Here is a 21,595-nt window from a genome sequence, read left to right on the forward strand (position 1 = left end):
CACGGCTACCTACCTGTAACTAGAGTTATGGAACTGCTAGCGGTGGTATCTGAGAGAAATGAAATGCAGACAGCACAGATGATGATATTAAAGGTAAGGGGACCTCTATAATAATAATATCATCCCATGGTGATATTATTATTATTAAATTTAAAAAATATTTGTTTCTTGCATTTATATTCCACCTTAGATGGTGCACGTCCTTCTCCCTCTGCTCATTAAATCCCACAACAACCTGATGAGGTAGGTCAGACCGAGGGGTTGTTGGCACCCCGGTTAACACACAATACACCTGTTTGGCTGTGCGCCGTCTGCTACCCACTTAAATCATAGCATCTTTGACAGATGGCCATCCAACCTCTGCTTAAAAACCTCAAATAATGGAGCGTCCACAAGAGACAGTCGTGTTCCACTGTCGAGCAGCTTTTACTGTCAGAAATTTTTTCTTTCTGTTTAGTCGGAATCTCCTTTCTTGCAACTTGAAGCACATTAGTTTCCCCCCCAAACAATCCCGGGAACTGTGGTTTGTGAAGGGTGCTGGGAATGGTAGCTCGGCGAGGGAGTAAACTACAGTTCCCAGAATTATTTCAGGGGAAATAAGCTGTTTTCTGGTGCCACGGGACTTGTTGCGGTTGGTTTCTAATGCTTCTCGCAATCAAGCATGGGATATTTTTTATTTCCCCCGCTTACACAACAAAACAACCCCACGAGATGGCGCTTGTCCTTGGGCATTCCCAAACCTTACCACACCACCGACAGGGAAGGGAGTTTAGAAGGGGGAAAAAATTAAACACCCCCGGGCTGGTTCGTGCTAGCAACCAGAGCTTGGCGCGGTGCCTGCTGGGAAATGGAGTTTTTGGAACCTCAAGATGCCTGCTTTGCTTGGAGAAGGAGAACTACAATTCCCGGAAGCCTTTGCGCCCTCAGGCGGTCATAGGGACGCTCAAAAGATCCAGGGAAAGGGGTGTGTGGGTGCGTGTGCATGTACTGGTTGCTTTTTGAGCTTGCTGCAAAGGAAGGAACAGGAAGCTCAAAAGAGGGGGGGGGCGGGGAGGAGCAGCAGCAGAGGCAGAGGCTGCCGGACTCAAGAGGGAACTGCTTAACAGCTTTGCGGGGAGAAAGCATCTCCGAGAAGAGAGTGGATCAGGCGCTGCCTCGGGAGAGAAACTTTGCAGTAAGTTTGGATTCCGGGGGAGAGGGATCTGCAGGGGAGCTCGGAGGGGAGGGAGGGAGTTGCCAGATGACCACAGATAAACAACTTGCCGTGGCTCCTGTGCTCTTAAAAGCCGCCCTTGCAACAAGCAGAGCGGCAGCTGCGAGGGCTTGGCGTGCCAGATCCACGGCAGATCCCAGCCGCAGCCCCTCCTGGCAGGTGGACAAAGGGAGCCTAAAATGTGGGCTTTTGCGCGCGGCTTCCCTGCAAAACGGGCACAGCTGCGGGAGGCCGGTGCATAAGTTGGCAACTCCTCTCTGGTGGTAGGGAGCTACCAGGGGCGTTTTGTGGGACTCTCTTGTATTTCCTATACCTTCCCACCCGGCTGCAAATGTTTAAATGTGCTCAGTGGGTAGAGGACTGGCTTAAAGCTATTTCCAAGGGTTGGTTAGGCGAGGAAGGGTCTTTTAGAGGAAAGGGATTAGGTGACCTAAATATCTATCTATCTATCTATCTATCTATCTATCTATCTATCTATCTATCTATCTATTGCTTTGGAGGGATTTTATTGGCAGAGTTTGCTAAACATGACAGCTGGGGTCCCCAATCCAAGCAGAACCTGCAAGGCTTAAAAAATAAGAAAATATTGGTGGCTATTAATGGGGTGTTTGGCCAGCAAAGGGGGTGTTTGGCCAGCAAAAGGGGGTAAGATGAGGTTTAAGCAGGACATTTCTTGAGCATGGATAGCCGGGGTCAGGAATCTCCTCTTGCTGTGGGCTGAGAAGGATCTCTGTATGATTTTCCCCCTATCCAGAATTTAGAAGAAGAAGAAATCTTCCCAGAGTGGGGCTGGCAATCTGCCTTCAAACTGAGACATGGGTTGTACAGACCTTAGTACCATAGTTATTTACGCTTTTTCCCTGTGGATTTGCTGCTGTTTCCGCCCGCTTTGTGCCTCATTGGTATGGGAGATTTATACCAGAAAAGGTTAAGATGCTGTTGGTACCTGTTGATTGTGTGGGACATCCGTGTGGTTTTGGAAAAAAGCTGGGGTTTTCTCTCTCCTGTTGAGGATGCCTGGGCAACGCTTACAGAGCACTCCTAACAAATATCTACTTGGATTTAAGTCCCATTGAATTCAGTGGGACTTTACTCCCAGACTAAGTGGGCTTAGGATTGCAGCTTTATGGGATAATCATAAATTGATGCTATTCCGCGGATGACCTCTACCAGCATCTCTGTGTGCCTCTCTTTAACTATATGTTTATTTAAAAGCATTTATAAGCCGCTTAAATATAAACCCCCCAAGCTTCTCTACAACCTGAAAGCAATAAGAAATACAATCAAAGCATGAAACCAGTAAAGCAGTAATGAAATGGGACTTAAGAGCAAACAAATTAAAATGTACCTAAATTTATTTTTAAAATGCATGCATTTAAAATTTCTAGTTGGTTGGCTTTGTGATGCTTGCTTTGTTTTTTTTTTCCACCTTCCCAAAATGTTCATAATTGTTATTTCAGTTATGAATCACTTTTCATGAAACACCCCAAAGTAATGAACAAAGTGTGTGTTGGGTGGGGTGGGGAAGAAAATCAGCAATATAAAGATGCAGGGTTGTAGTCCTACACAGAGCAGACCCATCAAAATTAATGAATCTAAGTTAGCCATGTCTCTTAACCCCAGTGGGTCTACTCTGAGTAGGGCTAGCATTGGATACTACCGATTATATATATATATATATATATATATATATATATATATATATATATATAAATCAGTTTCAAATCTGGTACGAATAAAGAATGGATAAAATAAAATATGTCCACTTAAAAAGTTGTTGGAAAATGAAATTTTATTGCATGTTGCTGTTCTTGTACATTCCTTTTAAAGCACCTTAGGTTTTTTCAATGGAGAAGGTGCTATAATTTTTTAAAAAATTAATTGGGAATAATTATAATACCTGGTTCTATATTACCTGGTACTTTTTGCAGAGTAAAATAAGAAGGGGGGGTCCTCGCCACAATTTAGTCCTACTCAGAGTAGACCTATTGAAGTTCATGGACGGAGCAGAATTTGGGCCATTAATTTCAGGCTGTCAGCTCTGAGTGAAATGTGGCTGGATGCAACCCCCAAGGGCCTTACAATCTTAAGTATTAGATGGAGGAGTGCAGGGAATGTTTTGCAGGGTGTGTGTGTAAGGGAGAAATGAAGGTGACAAATGACTTTTCGGAGAGAGCGAAGATGCGAGCTGCTTTTTTCTGCCAGGCCAGGCTTCTTCCATCCAACCTGGGATTTCTCTCTCTGACTTGGAAAGGCTGTTTGGGGTCCTTTGGCAGGGAAAGATCTGCTTCATCACTTGTTCTCGGTCCCTTTAACAGGTCAGGGATTGAATCTTGGGACTTGCTTCTTTCAACAATCCTTCTCAGGAGATTTTTCACCCCAGTCAGTATCTGAATTTATTCAAAATAGTTATTTGTGTGTGTGTATGTGCATGGGCATTAAACCACAGAGCCTAGGACTTGCCGATCAGAAGGTCGTCAGTTCTAGTCCCCAGGATGGGGTGAGCTCCCATTACTTACTTTCTGCTCCTGCCAACCTAGCAGTTCGAAAGCACATCAAAATTCAAGTAGATAAATAGGCACCACTCCAGCGGGAAAATAAACGGCGTTTCCGTGCGCTGCTCTGGTTCGCCAGAAGCGGCTTGGTCATGCTGGCCACTTGACCCAGAAGCTGTACGCCGGCTCCCTCGGCCAGTAAAGCAAGATGAGCACCGCAACTCCAGAGTCGTCCGCTACTGGACCTAATGGTTTGTGGTGCCTTTACCTTTATGTGCATGGGCATGCACACACAATTGTGTGAACTTTTATTTTTGGTTACTGCTGTAGAGAGAGAAAATCTGTATCACATTTTGCAACACATTTTTGGGAGAAGAAAAGGCTTAGGAGTGAACCCTACACAAATCCAGAGTGGAGTCACTAAGACTGGCACTTTGTACGCATACTTTCGGCAACTCCTGCAGCCAAGCGGGGGCCAAACGTCTTGTTCTGCTTTCCTTTGGACCACATTAGCAAGGCCAAGAGGGGAGTCCTATTGTCTGGGCAGCTCAGGACCTCCATACAATGCATACTGCCCAGGTTTGTGCCTTGGGGAGGCCACCCCAGTGCTACTAACACAGCGGTTTGACTTCACCCCCAGAGGCGCACTCCATTGTCTCTTGAGACAGACAGAGGCCAAAAACAAGCCAATTGTTTCGTATATAGTTTTTAATGTGCTGTGAAAAATCTGTTTAAGGACACACACACACACACACACACCAGTTTTAGGCCACAGGGCTGTGTTCTTCCCATGTTAGCACAGAGGTCACAGAAGGGTGGATCACCAGCTTTGCCTGCAGAGGGTCCCAGGTTTGATTTCCCGGGGCATCGCCAGGTTGGGCTGAAATCCTGGGGATCTTCTGTCCATCCCTGCGGACCTGGGATTGATAACCCTCAGGTCTGGAACCCAACTGCAGCCCTCCAGGTTTATTCTGTGTTCCCTGGAACTCTCCACACCTTCTTTGAGTGTTTTTGTCTGGCCGGAATGGGTCCTTGAACTCTGCGCATGCCTCATGGCTTGCCCACATGGAGGACAGGAAGGGGTGTGTGTATGTATGTGTGGAAACCAGCCTTCTGAACAAAGCGGACATTTACATTCATTGTTCCACCTGCTCTCACCTTCCCCAAACCACTAGCATCTGGCCCCTGGAAGCCTTCTCAGATGTTAACACGGCCCCTCTGCTGTAGAAAGTTTCCCTGTCCCCGGAGTTGACAGTGGAGAACTTAGATGGCCCCAAAAGAACAAACAGTGGTTTGTCTTTTCCTCCAGTTTCCTAAGAGCCACCTTGCCTCCTTCCGAAATATTCCAGGCAGCCAGTCATTGGGAATAAACGCTTTCTGTATAGTTGGGTGCTCACTCGCCAGTCAGTGTCGCTAAACCCCAATCCTTTTTCTCTCCTTTTTGTTTACACACACACACACACACACACACACACACAGAGGATCTCAGTGTTGAGACAGTTCGCTACTCAATTCGTTCTGCTTCCTGGCAGTTGTTGCCCTGTGGGCCTGAGACCATCAGGGCGGATTAGGCTTAACTCCCGCTGATCTGCTCTTGCTTCGGGAGAAGGGCCCGGTCCTTGCGAGTCTGGGGGGGAACATAGGCTGCCCTGACCTCGTGTCTGAATGCGGCCCTCTGGGCATATCTGTCTGGCCCTCGGGACCCTCCCCAGGCCCCGCTCCTCACAATCCTTCACTCCCACCCATCTCAAACAGTGTTGCCTGACAGGAATGTATTCTAGTAAAATGGGGGGCAATTGGCTGAACCCTTCATAGAAACCTGTTGTTGTTGTTAATTCAATTTATATACCGTCCTTTATCGAACGATCTGAGGGCGTTGGACAACATTAAGGACACATTACAAAGCATCAATGAGAATAGAAACAGTAATAGAAACAGTAAAAAGCATGGTGACAGACAGCCTAATACTGTAGTAGTAGAATAATCATCATACTAACAGCGCTCTTTTGCAGGCCATAGATTATTTAATAGCCATTAGCCTGAGTAAAGAGGAATGTTTTTGACTGGAGTCCAAAGACATGTAATGATGGCACCAGGCGAGCCTCCCTGGGGAGAGCATTCCACAATCGGGGAGCCACCACAGAAAAGGCCCCTTCTCCCGTTGCTGCCCTCCAAACTTCTCGGGGAGAGGAGACACAGAGAAGGGCCGCAGATGACAAGCACAGGGCCTGGGTCCGTTTGTGTGGGGAGAAGCTGTCCTTAAGGTATCGAGGTCCTGAGGCGTGTTAAGTCCCAGTCTCTTCCTTAGCTCCATCTTAAAGCCATGGACTAAATGCAGGTTTTGATATCAAGCCAGCTTCTCCTCTGCTCCCCTTAACTTCCAGCCTGATGTGGAACTCTGGTGAACTCGAAAGCTTTCTTGCAGGTTCATAGCATCGTGGTTGATCCTTAAATGCTCACCTGTGGATTTTGGGTTATTTAAATTTTTTAAATGCTTTATTGTTCATTTTCCATATATACACAACACATAATTATCTTCATTTCAATCAGTCCAATAAGAATGTCCATGTTCACAAAAAACGCATACAAATTCAAATATGCATTTTCTACACAAACCTATGACTTCCCATCATCTCCGTATTTCTTTTATAACAAACATCTTACTTTAATTCATCATTATTTTGTAAAAATTCTCTTTTTCTATTTCGATATCATTTTGTTTCATACACATCATTTACAGAAATCATTCAAAGGCAACTACAGTGCTTAGATTACAACTACTTTTCAAATAAATCTTGAAATTATTCCATTCTAAAATGAACTTTTGGGGTTTTCTAATCAACCGATGTGATTTCTGTGGCTTCTCCCAACCCCCTCCGCCTGCCACCTGTTACTTGAGATCCTTTAACTTGTGATGGGTTACCTTTCCCAGATCACATTCCCTTCTGGGAAACCTTCCAAGGTGGCAGGGGCTGGAATTAAAAAAGGGCAGAGGAATGAATGTCCATTTTACCTTTGCTAATGGGACTATTTTCTACACAACCACACCCACCCACACCCACTACTCTCTAGCCTCTCTCCAGGCAAGCAGGAGGCATGCTCAGAGTTTAAGGACACGCTCCAGTCAGGCAAAAATGCTCAAGGATATTGTGAAGCAGGGCTGGTGAGGAGAGAGAGTTTGGAGGGGTAGAAGATAGACAGACCTGGAGGGCTACATTTCTGGGCCTCAAGTTCCCCATCTCTGCTGTAACTGGACACACTTCCGCTGAATCTGGGACCTTCTTTGTGTACCATAAGTTCTCTACCCATTTTATGGAGACCTTTCCTGGGCGGTGTCAGAAGCTCAGGTATATCAGCTAGGCGCCAAGTGTCTCCTTAAACCAAGGTTGCAGTTGCCAACACGGAATGTCTAGTTGCCATTTTGGGGCAAGAGGGCTCTAAAGTCTTACATTTCAAACGATGCACCAAACTGATCAATTCTCAGTTAAACATCTGGCTAGTTCAGTTGACAACCTTGAGCTAGGTTAAGCGCTTTGAAAACTTAAAGAAGAAAAGTCACTTGATCCAGGGACAGCTCACATCTGTACTGGCCTATTCCAACCTCTTTTTCTTAGTGGTGACTGCTTCTTCTCAGGCTGCCCAGAAAAAAGCGTTTTGGTTCCAGAAATTCATTCCTATGGTGCGGATAAAATATAACTGGTAGAATTCTACAGAATGGGGTATTAGTGTGTGAAAGCAGTCAAAATCCAAGGATCCCCAGGCATGAACCTCCAGATGGTGGAAATGCCAGGCTCCATTCAGGCACTCAGGCATCTTTGCTTGGTCATAAGTGGTCGAAAGCCAGGTGCAAAATTTGCCTGGCTAATTTTGAACACTGTTCGTGGGAGCCGATATTTTTCACACGCTGCTGGCTGAGTTGCCTCTTCCTTGACCCTATCCTTCGTTTGTTGTGTCAGGTGCTTTAGAGAGAGGAAGTGCCTTATCTGAGCGGCCAAGCATCCTTGAAAATTGTGGTTTATGACCTGAAGGCCCTTTTGCATCAGTTGCTAACCCAGTCTTAGATATTAAGCCCTCTCCTTTTAGGAAAATGTTCTTTAGTCATTTAGTCGTGTCCGACTCTTCGTGACCCCATGGACCAGAGCACGCCAGGCACTCCTGTCTTCCACTGCCTCCCGCGGTTTGGTCAAACTCATGCTGGTAGCTTTGAGAACACTGTCCAACCATCTCGTCCTCTGTCGTCCCCTTCTCCTTGTGCCCTCCATCTTTCCCAGCATCAGGATCTTTCCCAGGGAGTCTTCTCTTCTCATGAGGTGGTCAAAGTATTGGAGCCTCAGCTTCAGGATCTGTCCTTCCAGTGAGCACTCAGGGCTGATTTCCTTCAGAATGGAAAGGTTTGATCTTCTTGCAGTCCATGGGACTCTCAAGAGTCTCCTCCAGCACCATAATTCAAAAGCATCCATTCTTCAGCGATCAGCCTTCTTTATGGTCCAGCTTTCCCTTCCATACATCACTATTTAGGAAAATAGGAAGCTGCCTTTCCCCTTTGGTCTGTCTATCTACTAGCATCTACCCAGTCAGTAGCTGTCCAGGATTTCAGACTTGGGAAATCGCAGCCTTACCTGGAGATGCTGGGGATTGAACATGAGATCTTCTGCATGCAAAGTTAACACTCTAACAACCGACCAACAACTCTTCCCCATAGATGATAAGGAATTGCAAGCAGTGGGCTGGTAGAGCAGTGACAGAGTGTTCCATCCTGCGTCTGATCATGCTGGTGAAAGATGATTGCAGGCTACTTACTTACTGCCTTATTTGCAAGGCTGTTTTCCTCTATCCATTTATTACAACTTCTGCCACCAACCCATACTTTTTAAAACAAAGCAAAAAACTTGACCCTTCTCCCCAAAGTTTACAGCTGCTACAGCTTCTCTGTACATTCGTAGAGGTGCAGGAAGCATGTTGGATGGGAGTCTGGCTTTGGTCAGTTGTCCAACTCAGTTGATTTGATGTGACAGGGAGCATGGAGCTCAAGGTGGACTACATGGTTCTCTCCCCAACAGCTCTCCCTTTTAAAAAATCCTCACAACAACCTTGCAAGGTAGGTTGGGCTGAGAAAGATGGTGAGTGGCGGCCAAGGTCACCCAGTGAGCTTCATGACCAAGTGTCGATTTGAACCTCAGTCTCTCAGATCCTGGTCCTGCGCTCTTAACCACTATACTTTGCTGGACTTGAAATTTGCTTTAATGGGTTGCAAGAATTAATGGTTTGGTGTTTTCATCAAGGACATGCCTTTGTCACAGAAGTATATGGAGTAGATGTGTTTGCTGTTAGTTGCCCTGCTTTTTCCTAAGGGATACTTTTGCCCTTTACTTTGTTTTCTTGAGGTCTGGGCTCATGAGACAAAACAATTATGAAGTTTGGTGCTGATGCTGCAAAATGTTAACCCTGGGGGCACGGTGCTTTTTTCACCGTGAACCTGGCTGGGTCGTCTTTGAGGAACCGTGTTGGATAGGGTCCCTCCAAGAGCAAAGCACAGGGGATCAAGAAGTTATTAAATCGCCAAATCAGTGTTTTAAGGAGTCAAATGCGCTGACATGTTTAAAGGGGGGGGGCGGAGAGACGCCTTCTCTTTGTCTCTCCCACTTCCCTTGTTAAAGCAATGCATTCATATCCCAAAGCAAAAGTTCAGGGCTTGACAAAAGCTTTGTCACTGATTTGACTTCCTTCCAAAAGCTCTGATGCTTGACCTAAAACGATATTGATCCCTGCTGCTTGTTTTGACGGTGTCAGCTGCTGGGCATATGACAGCCAGGGTGGAAGCACAGGAGCCGGGGTACTTCTCTCCACAGTCCAGCTCCCTGAAATTATTGACTTTGATTTGTAAAAAGAACCAAGTTCCTAGCCCATATGATGGCAAAGATGAGCTTTAAGAGTGGGTGATCAGAAAAGACTTCATCCGCTTGCTGGTGGCAGACGCTTAGGTGGTCTGCGTGACTCTGTGGCTAGCACAAGGAGAATAAAGAACGCAAGCTAGCAAAAATGAAAGCAGAAAGAGACTTTCCAACCTTAGAGGATTGGGAGTTTGGGGCAGCTGTGATAGCTCTGTTTTTCAGGGCTCAGGTAGTGAGCTGGTGGTTTTTGAAACTCCAGAGGTGGTTACCAAGAGGAAACAACCACACCCCAGATTTCTCTTTTATCTGGAACATTCTTCTGATTACCCAGGGGGTGACTTCCTTCCGCCCCCCAACAACTTGCCACAGGCGACCAGGCCAGTGGCTAATTGCAAGGCTGGGTGGCAAAGCCTAGAAGGGGAGGTGGGGAATGTTGTGCCACCACATTACCCGCCCAATCTTGTCGCCATAGCCTGAGTTGGTACAGACCACTGGCCACATTCCCTTCCAGGGGCCTCATGCTTGTAGTGGGCGGGGCCAGAGACAAAAGTGGGTGGGGCAGCAAATGTCAATTTTACAGTAGTTTCCTCACTTGCACCTCTGTCCTGCGTCCTGGCAGGCAAGAAGGATTATGAGAATGCAAGGACACATTCTAGCCAATCAAAAACATGGCAGTGAGGGAGCGGGGCCTGAAGAGAATCCTGAGGGCCGGACAGAGGGCTGCAGGGGCACATTCAGCCTCTGGGCCAGAGGTTCCCCATCCTTCCTGTGTATACGCAGAGATGTGCTTTTCTTGTTTTCTGCTGCTCCAGAGGGTAGGAACCAGACCAATCGATACGAATTACAAGAAAGGAGATTCCGGCTAACCATTAGGAGTACAGTACCTTTCTAGACCGTAAGAGCTTTTCGACTGTGGAATGGACTCCCTCAGAAGGTTGTAGACTCTCCCTCATTGGAGGTTTTCCAACAGTCTTTAGCTGTAATTCCTGTACAGTGGTACCTTGGGTTAAGTACTTAATTCGTTCCGGAGGTCCGTTCTTAACCTGAAACTGTTCTTAACCTGAAGCACCACTTTAGCTAATGGGGCCTCCTGCTGCCGCCGCACCGCCGGAGCACGATTTCTGTTCTCACCCTGAAGCAAACTTTTTAACCCGAGGTACTATTTCTGGGTTAGCGGAGTCTGTAACCTGAAGCGTATGTAACCCGAGGTACCACTGTATTGCCGTGGATTGGACATGATGACCCTTGGGGTCCCTTCCAACTCCACAGTTCTGTGGGTTTTTAATCTGCACAGCATCACTTCACAATGCAAGGCATGCTTGTTGATGGGAGGGAGTGATGCTCAATGGGTGTGCTTAAAAGGTGGTGGTGTTGCCAGGACAGTGGTACCCGGAAGTGGTAAGCTTTCCTTATTGAGCTGTACAAAAAAGAATCCAAAAGCAGCTAGATCGCAAGGCTGGCTGGCTGGCAATAAGGGATGCCCCTATATTGGCTGTGAGTCCTGGAAGGCCTTTCCCCACTTGGCCTGGGAGGGCAGAGCCTGGACTGACTCCAGCTGCAAAAGCTGAGGTTGCTGAACAGACTTTTGGGCTGCGGAGTTGCTGTTGGTTTTTTGTATCATCATTTTAGATTCTGTTATGATTTATGTGCAAATTGTTCAGATTGGTCATATATTTTTAATGTTTTGCTTACTGTTTATGACTACAGTGGACGCTCGGGTTGCGAACGTGATCCGTGCGGGAAGCATGTTCACAACCCACAGTGCTGCGCCTGCGCAGCCACGGAGTCATAATTGAGCACTTCTGCACATGCGCAAAGCATGATTTAGCGTTTCTGCGCAAGCGCCGAAACCCGAAAGTAACCCATTCTGGTACTTCTGGGTTTGGGCCGGTGCGCAACCCGAAGCATCTGTAACCCGAGGTATAACTGTACTTTTGTTGTAGTTATGTGGGGGTTTTAGGTAAGCCGCTTTGAGCATGGTTTGAACTGTGGAAAGGTGACATACAAATAAAATGATGTCTGTATGTCTGTCTGCTTCATTCAGCTGACTTTGGCGAGCCTTCGGGAGAAAAGGCTTGCAGCGACTGTAAGCCATCAGTCCTGCTTGGGACTGCCAGAGACCCTTCTTTATTTTATTTTGAGGAGCATCCATTATTCAGAGAATTCTCTGGTGCCCTGTATTAGATGCCCTGTACTTTTTGAGTTTCCCAGTGTAGCTAGAATTCCATTTTAATTGCAGAGGCTTTTTTTACAATCAGGAGTGGACATCTGTGGAAAAAAATAAGTTAATGATTTGCGGGATGTGTGTGTGTGTGTGTGTGTGTGTGTGTGTGTGTGAAATTGGAGTGTACCTTGTGTGCATTGGATGGGTTTTCTGAAGGACATAGGAAGACGCAATGGCCCATCTAGTTCAGCATCTTGTTCTTACAGTGGTTCAACAGATGCTTCTGCAAAGCCCATAGCCAAGACCTGAGCTCAACAGCAACTCTCCCTGCTTATGATTCACTGTCGACTGGTGATCAGAGGCCTCCTTCCTCCAACAGTAGTGGGAGAAGATCGTCATTGTGGCTAGTGGATTCATATCCTCTATGAATCTGTCTGATTGTTTTTCTAAGACACCTGAGTTTGTGGCCATTTGTACATCTTGCTGGGAGCAAATCCCACAGTTCTCTCTGCTGTGTGAAAAAATCCATTCTGAACCTTTATCTCCTTTCTCAGGCCCATGCCTCATTTTATACACCTCTATCAGGTGTCCCCCCTGCATTCACTTTATTTGACTCCCCCCCCCAAAAAAAGTTGTACCGTTTCTTCACTGGTGAGTTCCAAACCGTTGATCATTTCAGTTACCCTTTTCTGAACCTTCTCCAGCTTTTTCTCTCTTGCTGGTATGTCCCCAGCCAAATCAGCAACTTTTTTATTTTTTTGCTGGTGCGACATTATTTTGAGGGGCAAGGGAAATGCGGCCTCATTGCCGAATCTGGCCTTGGACAGACATGTGTCCTTCTGGCAGCTACTTGTTCCTGAGCTTTGTCAACAATGCAAGGCCCTGTTGACTCAGCCTGTGTAGTGCTGGAAGCGACGGGATCTGCTAATATTTATGCGAATGTACCTCTTTCTGCATTTTGGCCACAGGTCAGAGGTTTGCACCCTGGACTAGATAACCACCATGGTCTCTTCTGGCACCGTGATTCTATGATGGGTGCATTGGTGTCTTCCCCCCCCACACACACACTCAGCTCTCGCCTGTGGCTGCTAGAAGCTGTCAGCATGTGACAGCGGCCACCCCATCCCCCAGGGAATGACTTTGACTGGCCAGCTAAACCAGGTGAGAGTAGCTGGTGGGTGAGACCAATAGTGGGTCCAACGGTGAAGAAGGTAGTTTCTGCATGTGATGTAGAGGGAAATAAGGGACAGATAGGGTTTGTCTAGGAGAAGGGAAACTTTGACCCTAAAGCTCTGCTCCCTTGCAGGTTGTCTTTGGGAGAAGAAAAGGCTAAGGAGCAAACCCTACACAAATCCGGAGTCCCTAAGACAGTTGGACACCTTCTTCCAGCAACTCCTGCAGCCAAGCTAGTGCTCTTCTTTCCTTTGGGACCACATCATCAAGACTGAGAGGGGTGGGTCTTGTCATCTGGGTAGGAGTTGCAAGTCAAGGCCCTGAGTCCCCCCATTAAACATCAGTATTTTAGGTTAATGGGTGAATTAAGGTCACAACTTTATTGGTTACAGAATGTGAGCGGTATTGGCTTAGGCATTGGAATTGCACAGACTATATCTGACTCCTACCTTCCATGCAGGAAGTACAGTAAGGGTCAACTACCAGTAGGGGGAGCCCTGTTAATGTACATCAACTCAAAGCTCCCCCAGGGTCCCGATGGGGTCGTGGCATGGCCCTAGCCCCTACCCAGGCTTCGAACAAGGTCCGCACCTCCGGATCCCTGTGAGGCAGCGGTCCTCAACCTGTGGGTCCCCAGATGTTGTTGGTCTACAACTCCCATCATCCCTGAGCTCTGGCCTTGCCAGCTAGGGGTGATGGGAGTTGTAGTTCAATAACATCTGGGGACCCACAGGTTGAGAAAGGCTGCTGTAGGGGAATACCCTTAAAATGGAGGGGCAGGTGATGGCCACACCTCCCCTCCTCAGAACCAGGTTTTACCAATGCCTAACTGCCACTCGAGCCAAAGGCTCGCCGCCAATACCCTCACAACTGCACAACCCCTAATACCCTCAATGACATTGGCCAACCAAACATCATTTCCCCGATTGGAAAGATGTACGCCATTGTCACGGAACAAGGCCTCTTTGCTGAACATAATGGCAGGGTGCGCAATCACTCAGCCCTTCAGCATTTCCACCTTCCCTGTCACTGCTCGATTCATGAGTTTCCTGGCCTTATTAGTGGCAGCTGGGCAAAGACTGTCCAGGATTGCGCCCCCAGAGGTCACTTCTGTCTGGTTTCACTTCACTCCCAGAGGTGCACTCCATTCTCTCTTGAGACAGGAGGGGCGTTCGGAGGGCAAACAGAAATTTAAAAAATGCATTGGTGTTTGTCCTTCCTTTGAAAACTGAAGGTGTAAAGTCCTTGCTTTCCAGCTGTCTGTTTACCCTCTAAACCTGGTTGTCCAACTCGATTGTTAAAAGACCTAAAAATGCAACCTCAGGTGTTGGCATATGAGCGTCTCCTTCCCTCCCCCTCTCTTTTGTACTATTTACTGGCAACAAAAGGTGACCTCATACCTGCCAAGGGTGTCTGCTTTGTTCTGTAAAGGTTAGGAGAATGCAAGATGGGTAACTACAGGGGAAGAAAATGGCAGGTGGTGTTCATGGCCCTAACTCCGTGGTTAGATCATCTGCTTCACATGCAGAAGGCCTCAATTTCATTCCCCAACAACTCCCAGGTAGGGCTGGAAATGCCCCCCCCCCCCCGGAGAGCTAGTTCTGGTCACTAAGCTAGATGGACCAATGGCCTGACTCAGTATGAACTTCCTATGTTCCTAAAACCCAGTTAAAATGGTTGGGTTGCTGTTGTTTTTTAACAGACCCGCCAGCTACTAACCAGTCAGTGGCACTGACTGGTTTAAAATGGCTCTGCTGTAAAAGCCTTCGTGCCTCTCCTGCCCTCCCCACTCACATCCTTTATTTTACGGTGTTTTTATTTACATCTCAGAACAATGCAGGGCAGTTCAGCATCTCCATAACAAGCCAAAGGGTCATTTTACATGCAAAGGAGTAACTAAGGGCAGTAGCTCAGGGGCAAAGCATTTGCCTTGCATGTAGAAGGTCCCGGGTTCAATCCCTGGCGTCTCCAGGTATGGTGGGGAGAAACTCCTGCCTGAAACCCTGGTAAGCCTCTGCCCATCAGTGTAGGCAATACCAAGCTTGATGGACCTTAGTGGCCTGATCCTGTGGATGTAGCTTCCAGGATTCCTGCATTGCCGGGGGTTGGACAAGATGACCCTTGGGGTCCTTTCCAATTTTATGATTCTATGCTCCATCCTTAACTAAAGTGAAATCCACACCACGCATTTTAAGCACATGGCTTCCCCCAGAGAACCCTGGGAATTGTAGTTTAAGGGTGCTGGGAGTTATAGCTTTGCAAGGGCGAACGGTTCTTCTCATGATTTTTAGGGGGAAACCCTGTGCTTTAAATATGTGGCCTAGATGTACCCTAAGGGTGAGTCCAGGTGGTCACTCTTTTGTGCGTGGTGTTCAATCAGATACTGGCAAATTCAGTTTATGCAATTAAAGTTGATTCACGCTCTTGCGTGGCAAGCCCACTCCCCCCCCCCCATACCCTGGTCTGTTTGCAGTAGGGAAAGTGGTGGGGAAAGCTTTGGGTAGCGTAGAGGTAACAATTGCTCGACACCGCATCATCGAATGATGGTTGAAAAAGACCTGATATGGCATTACATTTTTTAATACTGTGTTGATCATACCTTGCTGCTGCAGCTATATTTTTTTTAAAAGGAGGTTTATTGAGCATAGTAAAACAACAGTTTTACAGGGAAAGAATAGATTTTGAACCGGTAAACAACTGTAACAAAAATGGTTTTATACAGAGGGAAACTGGAGGAGGTGTCAGAAGCCTAAGAACCAAAGTAACTTTTTAAAACAGGATGATTGCAAGGAAATAAATCTTTGCCTGGATGGCTTAGGAGCTGGGTGAGCTACAAACTGGAACCAAACTCTCTGCAAAATATATGGCTTATCCCTGTCTAAGGCCACTCACATAATTCCCGAAAGGCTGTGTGGTGAGAGGAAAGTACTCTGCCTGTACTCAGGTCGTATATTTTTTTCCTTTGCATATTACTACATTTATATTACAGTGGTACCTCGGCTGTTTTGGGACTACAATTCCCATCATCCTTGACCGCTGCTCCTGTTAGTTAGGGATGATGGGAGTTGCAGTCCCAAAACAGCTGAAGGGCCAAATTTGGCCATCACTGTCTAAAGGGTCAGTTTCATTTAGCCCTTAAATGAAGGCTAATGTGTCCCTGGATGATTATATTCATTTACAGTGGTACCTCGGGTTAAGTACTTAATTCGTTCCGGAGGTCTGTTCTTAACCTGAAACTGTTCTTAACCTGAAGCACCACTTTAGCTAATGGGGCCTCCTGCTGCTGCCGCGCCGCCAGAGCACGATTTCTGTTCTTATCCTGAAACAAAGTTCTTAACCTGAAGCGCTATTTCTGGGTTAGCAGAGTCTGTAACCTGAAGCGTCTGTAACCCGAGGTACCACTGTATCTATCTGCGGAACTTGCACTCTTCCAGGTGCCACTTAATTCCCTTTCCGTGTTTGTAAAAAACCAGCCTATTAGTGTGGCAGCACCTAAACTCTGGAACACCCTGCCTATTGACATCACTGTGCTCTTTTTGGCGCATGCGAAAAACGTTTTTGTCCCCACAAGCCCACGCAGACATGTAGAATGTGGGTGCCTCTTTCAATCTGTCGTTTTGTATAGCACCGATTTTATCCTTTGATTGTTGCATAGGGTCGTTTCTGCTGCTCGTCTTGCCGTTTTAGTCTCTTTCCAAACCGCTTTGTGCAGCTTCCCTTCCCAATCAGGCGGTGTATAAATTTTGTGGAGTGCGTGAAATGAAAACAGGCCTCTTTGGGGAAGCGGGTGGGAGGGGCCAAGTGCCCAAGAGGCGTGGCTAGAGGAGAGGGAAGGGGTGGGGCCATAAGACAAGCACCACCCTCCATCCTGAACTCTCCTCTTCAACCGCTGCTTTAAAAAGGCAAGCTGGGGGTGCAAAACAGAGAAGCGGTCTGCCAGGAAAGGGGCCTGGATAATCGAGCTCTTCCATCTATGGTCTTTGAAGGGAGCGTGTGCCTCCTCGCCAGGTCCAGCCTCCTTTGCAAAAAAAAAAGCGAAGTCTGGTTGGCTTGCATGTGTGTGTGTTTCTGTTTAAAGGGCAAGTGACTGCTGCGTTTCTCCTCTTCTTCCCCCTTGCCTCCAGTCATTCAGCTAAAAAAAGGGGGGGAGAAGCATCTGTATTATGATTCCCCCCCTCTTAAAGCAGCTTCTCCTCCTGGAAAAAGGAGGGCTCCCCACCCCCCACCCCAAGCTCCCTTCTTGCAATTGCCGAACGGATTTTGATGCATCCGTGACACTTCTCTTTTTGACAAGCAGCAGCAGCAGCAAACAGGAGGAAGGAGAGAGCTTGCTTGACAGGGGATCCGGAGAAGACAGGGTGGCTTGGGCGGGTGCCAGCGACCAGCCGGGAGGACTCGGCGGAGCCTTTAAAATTGCATTGAGGGTCTCTCACACCTCCAGCCTCTCTGTTTATCTCACGACACCTTTGCTGGGTCTAGCCCAGAAATCTGGCAGCTCTTAATGCAACCCCAGGAAAATAATCCGATTTTGAGGGGCTGGACGGCGTCTGATAGCAGCTGCTGAGCGTTCTCTGGAGACCTCGAAACCGCCACCTCTGGACCTCGAAACCACCATCTCACCCACCCGTTCTGTTGCAACCTGCTTGTGTCAGCCTTGGCTGTAAGCTTCCAGAAGAACACTCTGGTACCCAAATGGTAGTATAAACAAAAGCTCAGGATCTTGCTACCCATCTTCTAGTTACTTGGAAATTTAATCTTTTTTCCCCTCCCTATTTTTTTTTAAAGAAGTGCAATTTTTTAATTTTTCACGTGGGCCTCTTAAAGGATGTTGTTGCTGTTTTTTCTTTCTTGATTTGTTCTCATAATTTCCTGCCCCTTTGCAGTTCCAGTCCTGCAAGGATTTTGGGGACATACTTTTTGGAGAATGGGGTGCAAAATGGACGCACTATGAATGGGGATTTTGCAGCTGCTTCCTTGGGCGTGAATTGTGGTGCCATTGGAGAGACCATAGAGATAAACTCTAAACCATCGGCGAGGAGACAATTTAAATATAGGCGCCATAGTGAAGCAGCGCCTGCTGTCCTGCTAACAGATAAACTTCCAGATGTTATTGCTTCAGATTTTTCCTAGTATTCCACTGAAGATACCTCCCGACTGATCGTGCAGGTGAGAACGTACGTATCTCACGATTCCACAGGAGCTCAGGGGTGAAGCCTGGAATGCCGCTCCTAGGGAATCTCAGCCTTCATTTTTAAAAGCATCCGTCAAGTTTCTAGCCCTTATTGTTGCAGAGGGCAATGGCAGGTACAATCTCGAAAGCAGGAAATTTTTCGTTTTGTTTCATTTATTTGATTCACAGCATTTACATGCCACTCGGTTGTAACAAAGCCTCTAAGCAGTTTACAAAAACTTTTAAAAAATTGAAGTGGTTAGAAAAAAGACAGTTTTTTTAAATAAAAAAAAACAGGTGTTAATTAAAATTGGCAAATTAAAACCCATGCCCACATTCTACCTGTCTGGAGAGCCTTGCCTGAACAAAAATGTTTTAGGTAAGCACTGGAAAGAGTTCATTGAAGGCGTCTGCCTAATGTCAATAGGCAGGGAGTTCCAAAGTGCATGTGCAGCCATACTAAAAATCACTGTCACTTCCTGGTGTGCATACCTTCTTCTCCCCCACCCCAACTCAACTCATGTCCATCATGACTAGCAAAAACATAATTAGCTACACCAGGTAAGAGATATAAGTTGCTTTAATTTGTGCAGTTTATGCTGGTGTTAATTTTGTATTGATTCCCACAGGAATTGGGGTTTTTGCTTGGCACCGAATTCACTGAGGTAGCACATGGTGTTTACGGCACTGCTGTATGTGAGGAGAGCTGGCTGACGTTTGTGCCCTCGGGATGGTGTTGAAATGCAGGTTGCTTGGACCTGAGCAAGGTCAGTGGTGGTCAAGAATGCCAAGAGTCGTAGTACAAGAACATCTGGAAGGCACTGTGTTGTTCATCGCTGGCAGATGGCTTTGAAGGACCTTTCCAGAGGTGCCTTTTATTTTTGTTGCTGCGACGGGTGAAACATCTTCAGGTCCGTGACTTTACTCTCTCTCCCATTTCCCTGCCATTTCTCTGTTAAAAATCCAGCATGTGACTTGACCGATAAAATATTCTGGGATGTCCCAATTCTTGCTCATCTGGCTCGGTGTCACTTGGCAGCAGTTCTCTAGGACAGGGCCAGTGTTGGAAACTCAGATATATCAGCTAGGTGCCAAATGGCTTCTTAAACCAGGGTTGCAGTCGCCAAAACAGAATGCCTAGTTGCCATTTGGGGCCAGACGGCTCAAAAGCTGTATTTCTCAATACGGCTTCTTTGTTCCTGATCTTCATTCTGGTTGTGCAGTTAAAATATAACAGGTAGAATTCTACAGGGAGTGTTGCTAGTGTGTGAAAACGGTCAAGATCCAAGGATCCAGGTGGAGGAGACATCAGGTGCCATCCTGATGCCTGGGCATCAGGTCGCAAGTGGCCAATAAAGGTAAAGGGACCCCTGACCGTTAGGTTCAGTCGCGGACGACTCTGGGGTTGCGGCGCTCATCTTGTTTTATTGCCTGAGGGAGCCGGCGTACAGCTTCTGGGTAATGTGGCCAGCATGACTAAGCCGCTTCTGGCGAACCAGAGCAGCACACGGAAACGCCGTTTACCTACTTGCACTTTGATGTGCTTTCAAACTGCAAGGTTGGCAGGAGCTGGGACCGAACAACAGGAGCTCACTCCATCATGGGGATTCGAACTGCCAACCTTCTGATTGGCAAGTCCTAGGCTCTGTGGTTTAACCCACAGCGCCACCCGCCACAGTGGCCAATAGCCAGGTGCATAATTTGCCTGGCAAATTTTGAATGCTAGGCAGGGGGAGGCAACCTCAGGCCTCGGGAACCAGTGTGGCCCCCAGGCCTCTCTATCTGGCCCTCGGAACTGAGACCACACCCTTTGCGGTCCCTGCTTTGCACCCTGAATGTTTTTGCCTGGCTGGAATGTGTCCTTGAGCTGTGATCATGACTTTTGCCTGGGTGAGAGGATGTGTATGTGTGTAGAAATTAGCCTACGGTCAAAATCTACATTTGTTGCTCCTCCCACTTTCCCCTCTGGCCCTGCCCATCACTGAGAACATGGACCTTGTGCTAAAAAGAGGTCCCTCCCTCCCCACTCCTGCCCTAGGTTCTCAGGTAGAGTCCTTGCCCGTCACCTGTTATCTCAGGGATGGGAAACTTCTGACTCTCTAGACGTCATTGGACTTCATCAACCTCAGCCAGCGTGGCCAACATCTCTACAGTTATCTGGTCCCTCACTCTTCTGCTCCCTGAGATGCTGAGGATCTTCAGGAGAGACTTAAAAGCATTCCTGTTCACTGAGGCATTTGATGGTTCAAGCACACTCTCCCTGGCAACCCTGACATCATTATTAATGGTGAGGACAGGTGGCTGTTTTTAGTTGCACCCCTTGCTAGGCCTACGCAAGGTAGACCCACCGAAGGGAGTGAACGTGGCCAAGTTAGGTCTGTTAATTTCAGTGGATGTCCTTGCTGCAGGACTTAGCTGGACAGAACCCAGTGTTTTTGTTTTTAGTTGTGTTTTGCTGCCTTGGGCTACTTGAGAAGGTAGGTCTGATGAAGGTGATGTCACTTTCTGCGGCTGGAGAACGTTCCTGGTACAGTTGGCCTGAGTCTTGCGGACAGTAGTTTTATTTGGGGTGTCCTCTGACGAAGAATTGAGAGGGAAGGTCTGAGGAAGGGATATGGAGGGCGGGTGGTTGAGCTTTGCTCTGTCTTCGTAGTGTGGGGGTGCCTCCAGCTGGGTTGCAATTGTAAGGCTCCTGCTGAACGAAAAGGCCATGAGCATGGTGCCTTTATCCTCTTCTCCCCCTTCAACCCTCCCCCCCCCCGGCCTCCACCCCGGCTTGGCTTTCCCAAGTGCATAGTTCAGTCATGGAATTTGATCCCGCAGGAGGCCTGATGGTTATCATATACGAGAGGCCCCATCTTTATTGGCATTCCGCCGGCTCCTGAAGACACAGCTGCTTAGGCAAGCATTCCCCTTGCACCAAACCTCTGGTTTAATTGACTTTTCAATCGCTCGTTTTATTCTCTACAGGCGACTTGTGCTTGGGTTACGTTCTGGGGATAGTGTCTAAAGCCCAAATTGCATATGGTCGAAAAATGTTGGATTCAGTTGTGGGTGGGGTTGCCAAAGTGTTTCCCCCCCCCGAAAGCCTGCCCCCTTCCTGGCCCCCTTTAAATTTTTAAATTTTCTTGCCAAGCGCGTAAAGCTGAATAATGCGTACAAGTTAAATGCACATAACTTTTGAGGTACCTGTACAGTGGTACCTCTGGTTACGAACTTAATTCGTTCTGGAGGTCCATTCTTAACCTGAAACCGTTCTAAACCTGAGGTACCACTTTAGCTAATGGGGCCTCCCGCTGCCACCGGGCCGCCGGCATACGATTTCTCTTCTCATCCTGAAGTAAAGTTCTTAACACGAGGTACTACTTCTGGGTTAGCGGAGTCTGTAACCCGAAGTGTTTGTAACCCAAGGTACCACTGTGTTCCAATTCAGGATGTTTTAAAGCCCTGGTGGATTTGTTGTTGCATATTTTAAATTTCAGTTTCAAA

The 21,595-nt window shown here is 47.4% G+C and overlaps 1 protein-coding gene across 1 annotated transcript in view; it reads left to right on the top strand.

The window, feature by feature from the left end:
- Positions 1 to 1,020: 1,020 nt before the first annotated feature.
- The window catches only part of MIB2 (MIB E3 ubiquitin protein ligase 2), a 75,796-nt gene continuing 55,221 nt past the window's right edge, over positions 1,021 to 21,595 (top strand). The window contains exon 1 of the mRNA XM_081923951.1: positions 1,021 to 1,174. The gene's annotated coding sequence lies outside the window, so the exon portion shown is untranslated. The remainder of the gene's footprint in view (positions 1,175 to 21,595) is intronic.

This window comes from Podarcis melisellensis (genome assembly GCF_964234715.1).
Source record: "Podarcis melisellensis genome assembly, chromosome: 8".
Classification (NCBI taxonomy): domain Eukaryota; kingdom Metazoa; phylum Chordata; class Lepidosauria; order Squamata; family Lacertidae; genus Podarcis; species Podarcis melisellensis.